Raw genomic sequence first — 12,183 nt, 5'->3', positions numbered from 1 at the left:
TCAAATATGAATGGCCAAAAGTACTTCATTAGATTATTATAGTATAGGTTACATGGAAGAGGGTTTAAACTTGTCTGAACGTATCTCTTCCTATGAGCCAGGAAGATCCCTATGGTCATCTGGTGAGGCCCTGCTCTCGGTCCCGCCTGCCTCACAAGCGCGGCTGGTGGGAACGAGGGACAGGGCCTTCTCGGTGAGGGCTCCCCGGCTGTGGAACACCCTCCCCAAAGATATACGGCAAGCCCCAACACTTTTGAGTTTTAGAAAAGCCTTAAAAACATGGCTATGTGCTCAGGCTTTTAACGAATAAAAGACAAAGATGATCCAGACTGATGTATGGATAAAGCACGAGGATATTGGATGAACGGATTTTAACCATATGTTTTATATTTTATACTGTATTTAACTATTTGTAATAAATTTTATATGCTGTTTGTTTTAATGATGTGTCGGCATTGAATTGTTGCCAATTGTACACCACCCTGAGTCCCTTTCAGGTGAGAAGGGCGGGATAGAAATATTGGAAATAAATAAATAAAATAAATAAAATATTTTAAAAAATGAAAGGGAACAGAGCACAGATATGAAACATCCTTCCTTTATTCTTTGCTCTAGGGAAATAATTGTCAATGCAAAAAGGACTCATCAACTTACCATCCCTGAACATTTGATTCCAACTAAATATCCCTGCAAGACTTCAACTGTCAAATCAAGAGATATTAGTTTCCCTTCTCATATTTTGTTTTCTCTTTACTGGCTATCAGCCTTAGGTCAGTGGCATCGTACCCGACTCTTTCAATCTCAAACTATAGTTCCGAATAGCTAATGAGGGAGAAGGAAATCTCCAGATGGGTCCTCACAAATCAAGAGAGAAATATTCTGTTTTCAGAACATATCACTATACATATTAATGTTTGTAATACTACTGGATAATAATAATAATAATAATAATAATAATAATAATAATAATAATAACTTTTTTTTATACCCCGCCCCATCTCCCCGAAGGGACTCGGAGCGGATCACATGGGGCTTTGCCCGATACAACAATCAAATATCAATCACAAAGCCATAGCACAATTAACCCAATAAAAACATCAACATCTGTAAAAACTATCATTAAAATGAACATGAATCATGCAATATTAAAATCAGGGGACTAAATTCATAGATCCCGGGCAAAGTGCAGAAAATACCAAAATGGAGAGAGGTAATTTCACAGTTAAAATGGACAATAAAGTGCAGTGTAATAATGGTAAAGCATCAGGGATGGGGCAATTATAGAAAGGGCAGACAGGTCAATCCAACAACAATTAAATGTCAAAGGCCTTTTGAAAGAATTATTGCTAAACTAGGATAAAGTATCCAACAGTTGGAGTCAATCTGAAGTTCAGGCTTCTTATTGTTTCTGTTTGTGATGAGAAATGATGTTGCACAGGATAACATGTTGTGCATGGTACCCTACCCTCCATGAGGTAACATCCTTCCTTGGTCTATCAGGTCCAAATCCATTTGGAGGTGATCAGAGATGAATACAGCATGTGGAACCAAAACAAGTCCAACAATATCATTTTTCTCTACTGCTTTATGAATCATCTGAGCTGTGAAATGTATTGCTGGAGGAATCCTCCCACAAGTTGAGCATGCTTGTATCATCTTTTATTCTACCTTAGATCTGGCTCAAAACCCTTATCTTCAGAATCTCCTCAGGCACTCCTCAAACCCCCAAAATAGAAGGTGCAGGTATCTCTGCCAGGGGCCAAAAGGAACTTTGAAGTACATATTGTTCTCCTTTGTAGTCCTAACTTTCTAGCCAATTCTTTCAAACTTCCATATCATACACTTTGCAAGATGCAATCCCACTAGATCACTGGAATAGCTTTCACTTTAAAATGAAACTGCATGTTGCTTAATAGGGGGGGCAGGACTTGATGCATTGAGCAAAGGGATCCTGGTACCTGACTGGAGACGAACACCACCATTCTGTACAAAAAGAAAGCCCCAATGATTTCAATGGCATGTATGGCATGTCTTTCCAGGCAAGTAAACAGAACTTTTCAAAATCTATTTTCTTCCAAGCCTGGATGAACAGATAGGAGGGTCACATTCTTTTCATTATAATCCATGTCTCATATGTCTTTGCAAGAAGAAACCTCAACAATGCCACCACAGCACATAGATCACTGGTGGGAAATAATCTTTATTATTTTGCCTTTCTTTCATTTATACAGACACTGTATGTCCAAGATTTATTTAGGGCTATGAATAGCTCATTTCAGCTATAAAATTGTACAGTAGAGCCCCTGTATCTATGAGTTTAGGATCTGAGGATTTAATCAATTGCAGAATGAAAATGCAGAAATAATGCATTTGAGATCTAGCACAACCAAGCTAAGAATTCATGACAAGGCCCAGATTCTAGATGCACAATCTTTGGCCTTGCAAAGTGAGTGCCTCATGTGCTCTCCAAAGGGAGTTATGCACGTGGAAGTCAATACTGTAACTCAATGTTGGCATGCAAGATGGAAGCAAGAGGGTCATGTGCTCCCTGAAAGTGGGGGGAATCATGAAGAACACTTGTTTCATGAATGTTCACCCCACTCCCAACTGCCATTCCACCCACACCCCCAATTTCCTTAATGTCAGTTGGGCAATGGCATCTAGGTCTACAACACCCCAATCACCACCTAAAGCCAAAGCAAATAAGCATACAAACAAATTTGTCAACCCTGAAATATATCTAAATATCTGCCTCACAGCACATCATAGTGTCAGGAGGATGGAAATGTCTGCAAAACTGTTGTCAGAAATAATGCATAAAACATCCTTCATGTTTTCTTGGCTGGATGTCAAATCCCAATTTTTACCTTACAGAAGGGCCTATGCCCATGTCAGAACAGGGATGGGTATTCTCCAGAGGGCCAGACAACCCCCTTTTTGGCAACTGAAAGTTATGTGGTGTCACTCCAGGTTCCTTTCTGAGCTCTTGAAGGAAGGTTCTGGATGTGTGGGAGTGGTTGTTGTTGTTCATTGTCATCAAGTCTACTTTAACTTGTTGTGACTCTATCAATGTGAGACATTAATGTCACCCAGTTGTCTGCAGTTAGGCTTAGGACTTGAAAGCTCGGGGCTGTGGCTTCCACATGTAATGTGGCCACCCTATTTTCCTACTGCTTTTTATCTCACGAAGCATCGTCCTTTCTAGTGAGACATGTCTGCAAAGGAAATGGCCAAAGTATGAGAGGTTCAGTTTAGTCATCTTGGCATTCAGGCAAAGTTCAGGCTTTATTTGTTTTCACAACACCTTTGAACAGCCTTTTCAGTAAGTTTCAACATAATTAGCAGCTGTTTTGGGGTCAAAATTTTGCAAACTCATTGAGATATTAAATAGCTACACAGTTCTCCTCCTGGTCACTTCTTAGGGTATGATCTGACAGTGGCTATTTTCAATGTAACAGCAGCCACCCACTAAGGTATACAAGATATCTCATGTTGCCACAAAACCAGTGATTAAAAAAACAGACTATGGATAATATTTTTAAAAGAGTATGTTATAGAGTATTTTGAAAGCACGATGGGGAATGTGGTTTCCTGCAATCTATGGACAAGGAAAAGAATGTTTAGGAAACTAGGAGTGAACCCCCCCCCCCCCCATAAAATTAGAAAGAAGTAGCGTTTGTTGTTGTTTATTCATTCAGTTGCTTCTGACTCTTTGTGATCTCATGGACCAGCCCATGCCAGAGCTACCTGTTGGCCATTAGCTTTTACCACTGGCAAATAATCAATACTGAGGTTTTGAAGTAGGAAGCTTGTTAAGCAACTATTATTAAATGCAGAAATAATACAAGTGACTACACAGCAGAAAAATAATATTAAGATATGTATATAACTGTCTATAGCCAATATAACAACAAATTCAAAAGTGACTAAAACCACAGGACATTACCCAGCCTGTCTGTCTTTTGCCCCCAAACAACAGATGCTAAGTTACATAACAGCACCAGTGCATTCAAAATCCCTGGGGGCCTCCAGTTTATTGGCCTAGATCCTGAAGGCTGGAAAAAAAACAATAAAGAGAAATTTTACAGTTCTTCCTAGCTCCTGAGATGCAGTCTGGCAGTTCATGATTCCCACTTAAGACCCCATTTTGGATGTAATCTGGCATCTGACAGGGCTTCACTACACAAGCATCTCTCTTTACCTGTCAGAACATCTGACTGCTATGAAAAGAAACAAGCTGAACCCAAGGGCCAAGGCTGATGGATGTCTGAGTAGAAAACAAGGGGAGTTCTTTCCTTGCCTTGTTTTGTTACACTGTGGCACCTCTTGACTTGGGAAAGGTCTGTAAGCAAATGTCCCACTCATGTAGATGGAGGCAGAAGCAGAGGCCGAGGGGACTATTCTAATCAAATAGAATTAGTAATATGGTGCTTCAACCTAAAGAGCCTACATTTAAATAAATAAATAAATAATACATTAAATAAATAAATGCATGAGTGACTAGATGTCAACTTCACAGACAGATCTCCTGCATGTTTGTCAGTAACAAGTCCTGAAGCAAAACCCCAGAACTAATACATTCACCAAGTCCAATGAGAGCTCACCATAAGCAATAATTAGCTTAGCAGAATAATAAAATCAGTAACCTTTCTACTTCACAAATGCAAACATTGTATGTGAACACTGTATATGCTAGGGAAAAGCAAATAAATCTAGGAAATATTTTCCTTATGGCAATAATAATGTTATAATGTTATCACCTAAAATCAAAATTAATTCCTTCAGACATAAATAGCACATGACTTAAGGATTCAAAATATGTAGTGGTCAAGATTTTTTTCCCTAGGAAGTGACTTCCATTTAGCTGTAAATGTGAATACGCCTTCATTGGAAGAATTTTAATCACTGTATCTTTCTCCTTCCCGCGACAGCTGTCATCATGTCACCCTAGCAGGAAGAAGTGAGGTGTCACGCCCCAGCCTCTGAGTTGTCACTTACAGCAATAAAATATGTATTGCTGCAGAAGGAAAATAAGTATTTTTATTACTGCTGGGAGCTTGAGGAGGCAGACTTTTCCAGCAATCCCTGGTCACCTCATATAGAAAAGTTTCATGCAAAAGTAGATAGGTTCTCCTCTCAAGAAATACATTTCACAATATTTGCACATAGATGAAGTTCTTGAGTCAAGGACCAGCTTTTGCTTTGCCATTATTCTGAGAGGCAAAATCTTCATTTTTTTCTCCCCATCTTCAGCTAAAATTTAGGGTTAAATGCCACAGTAATTTGAGTATTCCTTATTTCAAATGTGTGGGACCAGAAGTCTTTTCCTCCCCAACTCTGGAATCTACACAATGAGCTATTTTGTCCTGAAAAAAAGTAGGTGACTAGTAGAAGAGATATTTTTATATCGTCTCTTGAGGGGTATCCTCAGGTATATTGTCCTTTGAGAATGAAGGTATACACAGATTTACTTTGGAGCAGGTACTTTAGCTTGCAATTTCTAGTACAACACTGGGATATCTATTAACAATATTACTGTTACTAAAGGTATCCAGTTTTGTACCTCTAGAGTAAATCTTGCAGGCTCAAGGCAACATCATTAATGTGTCAACATTGGACACAATGGTCAAAATCATTTTAGGAGTCAAAACCACATCCATGGAAACCACTGATGAACCAACACTTCAAGTCCACTAGTTTAATGGGTCTACTCTAGTTGGAACTACCAACATGATTTAGCTATCAGAAGATAGACATTGTTAATCCTCACTTGACTGCTCTCCATGACAGATAGTAGCCTGCAGAATGTCATCATCCTTATGTAGAACATAGCCAGAGATAATCCTTGGGCTTACTGATGTGGAGGCAGAAAAATGAGTCTAGGATAGAGGGGGCAGGAGTAGTCTTTGAGTCTATTCAAAAAAATGGGGAAGGGAAAGAGGAGTTTCTGGATTATTCTCCTCATTAGGGTTTCCTAATATCTTCTTTTGAATACCTCCCCCCACCCAAGTCTCATAATATTTTTCCCATTCCAATGGGAGTTTATAAAAATATATTTGTTAGATAACCATTTGAGAAACTAGTGTATTCTTTACTGTAAAAATATTCAATTTCATATTGAGGAATAGAATCCCAAGATGGCTAGGAAAAACTATAATTCCTTATTTATGCCAACAACCTAGCCAACCAATTATTGTTGTTAGATACAACACAACTATTTTGTTGTTGCATATAAGGGAAAAGACAGGAGGTAAGGTTACATACCCAGAACAAGAGATGGTGAATAATATTAGAAATGTGATTGGGAAATACATTATGTGGCATATAATATCATTCATATTTGGGCTCAACTTCCATTTGATTTTAGTTTATTTATTTATTTATTTTTATAATGCCTCCATATTAGACCACTCACCTGGAAGTCCCCGATTTTTCTTCCTACCTTCTGCTGTGTTAACAGATTCTGGAAGCTTGCAGCGCTTCTCATAACTCAACAAAGGAGATTTTGGGAGAATACAGCCAAACTGTACACTAGAGAATTTTCTAGTTCAAAGTAGTGTAGTCCAGCCACACTACTTATATGTGGAAAAGAATTAACTAGGGTTTGACTCAATAGAGAGAGGCACAATGTCACACAGTATTGTGACATTAAAAGAAATAATTAAAAACTGCTTCTTCACTTACTGAAACTAGTAAAAACTTCTCAGCATAATATGAGAATTTAAGCAGTTGTATATTAAGCATAACACCTAAAACAACTAAAGTAACATTCCTGGTTAGCCAAACTGGTAAGAAACTGTTATGAAAATCTCAGAAGAAATCATGTGCCTGTTGCCCAGGCACTGTGTAACATGTTGTGCAAACTCCCCAGAGCTACAGTTCCTGGTAATTACAATCTCTACATAGACAATAAATGATGCAACAACTTCCAAAACAAGCAATCTGATTTTCACATGATGTCGCTCCCATATGGCCAAATCAAACACTTGTTTGATGTGTTGATGTTCATGCTTTTGTGCATACTTTAAACTGGTTTCGCTCACAATCCAGTATGTATTTAGATTGTGGCTGGACTTCATTTTCCATTCTATAGTTCCTAGGCAGATTGTAAACACTTAAAAAAATACACAAATAAAAACAGAACCACCGCCAGTCAAAGCCTCCTGCATAATCCAGCAGAACTGCCCAAAGGCTGACTGAATGAAAATATATTTATCTTTTGGCAAAGAAGAACAGGGGAGGGACAGCTGAGCAGCCCTTGGCAGGTAATGTCATAACTGGGAACAGCCATCAGAAAGCCCTCTTCCATAAAAGATCTCTGCGGGTGCTTCTGAAAGTAGAGAAACTGAGATAATGACTCCCCCTGAAAATGTTAAAATATGGGCAGGACCAGAAAGGAGAATTGAGTCTGTCAAGTAGACTGTCTCCAAGCTTACCAGTAATTTGAAATATGTCTTGTAACAGATTGGCAGACAGGGAATCCAGCATAACAATGGATACACGTGCTGAGTGTCAAGAGCATGGCCACAGCATTCTGCATATTGGTTCTTGCCACTATTTCCTGTAAATGCAGCACCCTCATTTTTAACTCAACAGATTTATAGGAGTCCACACTTTGCCTGTTGCCTTCACTACTTCCTTTCTCTTGCACCAGTCACCCTTCTCTATATCCAATAAGCCAAAAATGAATCCAGAACATTTTCAAAGAAAATCAAGTCAATATCATTTGTAATAGGGCACTTAATATGAGACTTTCCCAAAGCTACCAAAGCTACTGATGGATTGACATTTAAAAAAAGAAATTTCATGAGGCCTAAATGCATTTAGTGAAATGAAAGGTACTCTGAGAAAAAGAGACTATATCACATGGGAAGATATGTCTTAAGGCAAACAAAGAGTGGCAGAGAACAGCCATGAGTCTTTTTTTTCTCACTGAGCATCCCACTTTTCTTGGACTCCCTCTCTCTTTTTATACCAAAGTGGCATATTATATTTGTAAAACTATATATGGTTATATGTCTAAAATTAATGAGTTTCATTGCTTATTCTCACAATCTCAACAGAATGATGCATTTTTTTTTAAAAAAAAATATTACTTATTAATTGCCCTCCATCCAAGATGCTCTAGGCGATTTACAAGCTAAATTGTAAAGGATAAAAAATACATACAAACAAATATTGATAAAATTAACATAGATCAAAAGCTCTAGTAAAAAGCCAGGTCTTAAGTGCTAGGGTAAAAGGCCCTAACTCACGCATGGCTCTCATATAGGGTGGCAAGGTATTCCATAAGGCAGGGGCAGAAATAAAAAAAGCTCTGCGTCTGGTCCTTTCCAAGTGCACCTCTCTAGGACCCGGTATATAAAGTAAGTCGCGTTAGGATGGTCATTGCGACCTCCGATGATGGGACAAGGAGAGACGGTCCATAAGGTACGATGGGCCCTGGCTGTAAAGAATTTTAAAGGTCAGAACTAGCATCTTATATAGACCATGGTAATCATTTGGAAGCCAATGCAAATGCTGCAGCACTGGTGTTATATGGCACTTCATGGGTGTTCTTGTGAGTAGCCTGGCTGCCGTATTCTGAACAATACGGAACTTTCGGGTGAAAGTTTGGCTGAAGACTTTTAAGAATATGATAAAAATATACTGAACTAGCACTTCTACACAAGAAATGGAAAGAATATTCACCACTTTGTTTTCTGCTAAAAAAAAATCACTCATTCAAGAATCTTACAGTTTGCACATCCCAAAGAGTTTCTAGAAATTATTCTGTATATGTGGGATTTCTGAAATGTAAATATGGTGGGTTTTTTTCATGCAAAACCAGCATGTTTCTGGAAGGGGGGGCATTGGTGTGTGTGTGTGTGAAAAATTGTTTGCAAAAAAAAAAAACCCATTAATACCTAGAATCATAGACCTGGAAGAGACCACAAGGGTCCTCCAGTGCAACTCCATTCTGTGACACAGGAACACAAAATCGAAGCACCCCCAACAGATGGCCATCCAGCCTGTGTTTAAAAATCTCCAGAAAAGAGGATGCCACCACATTCCAAAGTAGCATATTCAAACAGCTCCTAATCAATTCAGCCAAACAAAATTTTTCAGGAACTAGGTAAATTATCCAAAAGTACAGAAAAATATCAAAGTGTTAGAAGTACAGAATGATCCCTGTATCCACAGGACCAGGACCCACAGTTTCATTTATCCACATCCAACAAAATTTGTCCACTGTAGGTATATTCCAGGTGCTCCGCCATGACTCCATGATATTCATGGACTATTAAACTATCGAGGGTAGCAAATCATATTAAAATGAGGGGCTTAGGCTGAAATGAAGTCCTTCATTTCAATATGGTTTCCATATGACAACTTGCCATTTAAAATATGTACAAGTGTTGCTTTAGTAGAGCTTTTAGGGATTGCATGATTGGAATTTTCCAGTAGGTGTGGAATTTTAATGCATTTTAATATTTTAATGTTTAATGTTTTTAATGGCATAAACCATTTCATATTTTTTAATTAGCATTGTTTTATATAATTATCATTTGCCACCTTGAGAAGGGAGCCCCTGGTGGTAAAGTGAGGTAAGCCTCTGGGCCTCTGAACTTGCTGACTGAAAGGTTGTCAGGTTCGAATCCAGGGAGCAGAGTGAGCTCCCACTATTAGCCCCAGCTTCTGCCAACCTAGCAGTTTGAAAACATGCAAATGTACCACTCCAGCGGGAAGGTAACGGCACTCCATGCAGTCATGCCAGCCACATGACCTTGGAGATGAGCACCAACCCCCAGAGTCAGACACGACTGGATTTAATGTCAGGGAAAAACCTTTACCTTTATCTACCTTGAGAGGAAAGAAAAAGACAGGAGAAAGGCAGGATAAAATATATCAGGAGAAATGCAGGATAAAACAAAGTAAATAAAATTAATAATAAAGTAGCTGCACCATATTTAACAGGGAAAATAGTACAGATACAACAAAAAACATCAACTCCAGTCCTATTTTTTAATTTTTGTAAGTGTGTCTTCTTTGTTCTATAAGGCATACAACTTGTACAGTTAAGCAACAGTGGGACTATTTCTATTTTAGTGCTGCACAACACTGCCTGTTCTGTCCTACTAAGCAAGGCAATTGTATCCCGCCCCCCACTAACCTTTAATGTCACTCCTTCACTGTGCTGTTTGCTGAACACTCTCTGACAGATGTGGGATGACCCACTAGCTTTTCATTAACTGCAGCTGCAGCTCCTTTCTTTTTGTTTGAACAAAGAATCCAGAGAGCTGTCCAGAGTCCTTAACCAGTCCTTCAAGTTACCTATCAATGGTGTATTGTGAAACATTCAAGAGAAAGCTGTCATACTTGCTGAAGACAAGTTTTCAATAGTATGTGAGTGCATGTCTGTATATGTGTAAACATCCCTACTATAATACAACTTACAATGCATCCTCAATTTCCTTGCTCTAATGCGGGCTTCTGAACCGCTTCCAATTTACACAGATTGCCTGAGGTACAGATGTATATTTTAGCATAAATATGTTATGTTATTGTTATTTACAGTACAATGCACAGTTGTCTGACTAAATTTGGTGCAAAATACCTTTAAAGGGATTGCATTATCCCTCGCTGCTTTAAGTTTTATGTACCGTTCTCTGGTTAGTTGCAACTGCAAACATAATATTGCAGGAGAGGTTAATTACTATAATAAAGTGGATTTGCCTCAGGGAGTTCTGGGTCATGTCATGACAGGGAAGGTGACTGCCAAGAACACAACTGTTTTTCAGCCCCTGGAATGTTTATTCTCACTACATACAAACAGTGAAGCAATGCAAACTACATTTCCATAATTCATAAAACAGCATAAAATTAATGGGAGGCCCACCAGAAAGTTATGCTAAGCAAGCCCAATTATGTTCCAATTCTTATGATCTTGTTATCTCTCTCAAGGATCTTCATTTTCCCCATTTTTATACAAATATCATAGCAAAGGATATTTGGTTCTGAAAAGTACACAGACATTTTTCAAAGGGGGATAGCAATTTTATACTTTATAATTCACCTTCTGCACATATTGTCCTATTCTTAGCAACAAAGTGTGTTTTGATATACTTCTGTGACATCCAGACACATTAGTTTCATTTCAGCTGTGAGAATTAATAATATTGTAAATTTGACTCATAGTAGTAATTATGTAGTAATTTTCTAGATAGCATTCTTGCTACTACTTTCCTCACCTTAAATAAAAATAAAACAAGAATCTGTTTCACAAAGGAAACCTGATTCTTTCTAGTATTCTTACTGTGACTTTAACCACTTGCCACAGAATATGTTTTGCTTTACAGCTTGAACAAAGAGGCTATTAACATGCTCAGCCATCAAAAAAAGTTGCTAAAGGCAACAACATCTCTAAACGGTCTTTTTACACTATAAGCTATTCAACTTCCATAGTAATTTATTCGGCCACTTACCAGCAAACGTGACAGCTCCTCCAGAATTTGTCCCAATGTCGCTGATATTTTCCCCCAACTTATACACATCCTCTCCTTCCTCCTAGCAAGACGGTCTCCCTGAATTTCATCCGGCCACAATAAACTTGGGCTTCTTTCATCTTATTTACATTTTCTTTTCAGTGTCAATACACTTTACTGGACAGCAGCAAGCATTTGCCAGGCATTTGACTTTCTTCCCACTGATATAAGAGTTTCCTTCTGGTGAGTCTTAAATCTGTCTCCTTGACTCTCCGTTGCCAATTGCCTGGGATAGCCAGCTTCCGTAAATTCTGCCATCTCCTCTAAAATCTACACCGCTGCATTTTATATCTCACCATATGAGATACTTTATTTCCTTGCTGGTCTTCTGAAGCTTTATACTCAACATTAAATCACGAGCTTTTCCTTGCTGAAAAATGGACTGAAGCAGGCAGAGCCCCTTATCTGGGAGAGACATCAGAGCAGTCCTGCCCTCTCTTACAAAGCAAGCATGTGAAACACAAGACTGGGGGCTCCAGGCTCTCTTTTAAATTCTCATATTTATAAGTCTTAGCTGTGGTTCCTGGCTTTGGTTCTCACACCATAAAATATAACTCAGTTCACAATCAGAACTGTCAAGTGAAATCAAACTTAACCTCACCAAAAAATACAAAACCCAAAAAAAAAAGAGTTATTAATATTCCAACCCATATGCCTG

The 12,183-nt window shown here is 38.5% G+C and overlaps 1 protein-coding gene across 8 annotated transcripts in view; it reads right to left on the bottom strand.

Moving 5' to 3' along the window:
• cntn4 (contactin 4) overlaps positions 1 to 12,183 on the bottom strand; it is a 727,084-nt gene that overhangs the window by 417,978 nt on the left and 296,923 nt on the right. The window contains exon 1 of one of the 8 annotated variants that reach the window (XM_008105347.3): positions 11,466 to 12,169. The exons of the other annotated variants lie outside the window; for them this stretch is intronic. The gene's annotated coding sequence lies outside the window, so the exon portion shown is untranslated. Of the gene's footprint in view, positions 1 to 11,465; positions 12,170 to 12,183 lie in introns of those variants that run through there. 8 annotated transcript variants of the gene reach the window in all.

Source organism: Anolis carolinensis, chromosome 2, assembly GCF_035594765.1.
Source record: "Anolis carolinensis isolate JA03-04 chromosome 2, rAnoCar3.1.pri, whole genome shotgun sequence".
NCBI lineage: Eukaryota > Metazoa > Chordata > Lepidosauria > Squamata > Dactyloidae > Anolis > Anolis carolinensis.
Note: the sequence above shows the minus strand (reverse complement) of the source record. Positions and strands in the feature narration are given on the sequence as shown.